The 1,333-nt window shown below is 59.1% G+C and overlaps 1 protein-coding gene across 1 annotated transcript in view; it reads left to right on the forward strand.

Annotated features, from left to right (window-relative positions):
• BTK (Bruton tyrosine kinase) overlaps positions 1 to 1,333 on the forward strand; it is a 29,985-nt gene that overhangs the window by 8,282 nt on the left and 20,370 nt on the right. The window lies entirely within an intron of this gene.

Consider the following 1,333-nt stretch of genomic DNA (forward strand, 5'->3'; position numbering starts at 1 on the left):
CTTCTAGTTTTTAAAACTCAAATGTCATCCTAACAAAATGCAGCCGCCGGTATAAATAGCTCCGCTTTCTTGTAACTGTGCGGACGGTGTCCCTACACTTTTTGCTACCCGAGGCCGGAGGGGGGGGCAGGTTTGGGGGTGGGGGCACATGTTGCAGGGGGGATTGGGTGCTGGCAGTGCACATTAAAGTGGGGGGGATGAGGGGTTGTGCTGGCATTACCGAGGGGGCGGTACTGCTGGTGCACCTCTGGCTTCGGCTCTGTCCGGCGTCCCGCCCAGCTCACTGTTGTCACTGGTTACCAAGAGCTGGGCTTGGTCAGTCAGCGTCCCGCTCAGCTCCTGGCAACCAGTGACAACAGTCAACCGGGGCGGGATGCCTGCCAGCTTTTAGCAACCTGGGTAGTTTGGGCTAGAAAGGGGGCTGTAGGGTTAGGGTTACCCCCGCCGCCTACCCCCCCCAGTTGACCTAATGAGATGCAACTGCCCAGGGGCGTACCTAGAAATCACAGGGCCCCATAGCAACATTTTGTATGGGGCCCCCGGGATTGCTAGTTATGCCCCTTGCAGAGCCCGCCTGATATACCAAACAGCCCACCTGAGAGTGACCCGCCAGAGCCCGCCATAGACTCTCTATAGTGGGCTCTGCAGGGTCTCAGATGGGCTGCACGCCTCTTACCTGTCAGCGCTGTCCGCCTCTGTGGTCGCCGGGCCCCGCCTCCTCTTCCATCCCCATGCCCCGCCTCCTCTTCTATAGATGGGCCCCGCCTACGCTTACATCACTGGCCCCACCTGCTCTTAGGCCGCTGGCCAGTGATGTAAGAGGAGGCGGGGGTTGCTCTTAGGCGGGCCCCGCCTCTTCCTTCACTGTGAACGCCGGCCTCTTCTTCCGTGGCTGCCTGCTGTCGCTGACACAGCTCCGCAGCGGCTGTGAGGGGGAAACGTGCCGCGGCCGCTGCACACATCACCGACAGGTTGTCAGTGATCTTCACAGCCGCTGCTGAGCTGTGTCAGTGACAGCCGGCACCCTTACATGCCATAGCGACCCAGGCGGCCCACACAGCATCAGAGGGATGCCCTGGCCGGGCCCCATAGCGGCCGCCTGAGTCGCTATGGCGATTGTTACGCCCACTGCAACTGCCTCATTTTAGGGACTTCTTACACCCGTCACAATACATTTACATCTTGTTTGGTGGACTGGTATCTGGTTTTGGAACCAGGAAGGAGGAAACCTTTCACCCCCCCCCTGTGATCGGACTGCAACATTGTAACTTTGTAGCAAGTCACAAGGTTAGAGGCATGGGGCTGATCTGTGTCATGCATCATCTGTGGTCTG

Source organism: Nanorana parkeri, unplaced genomic scaffold, assembly GCF_000935625.1.
Source record: "Nanorana parkeri isolate BGI_ZX_2015 unplaced genomic scaffold, ASM93562v1 scaffold1760, whole genome shotgun sequence".
NCBI classification, from domain to species: Eukaryota; Metazoa; Chordata; class Amphibia; order Anura; family Dicroglossidae; genus Nanorana; species Nanorana parkeri.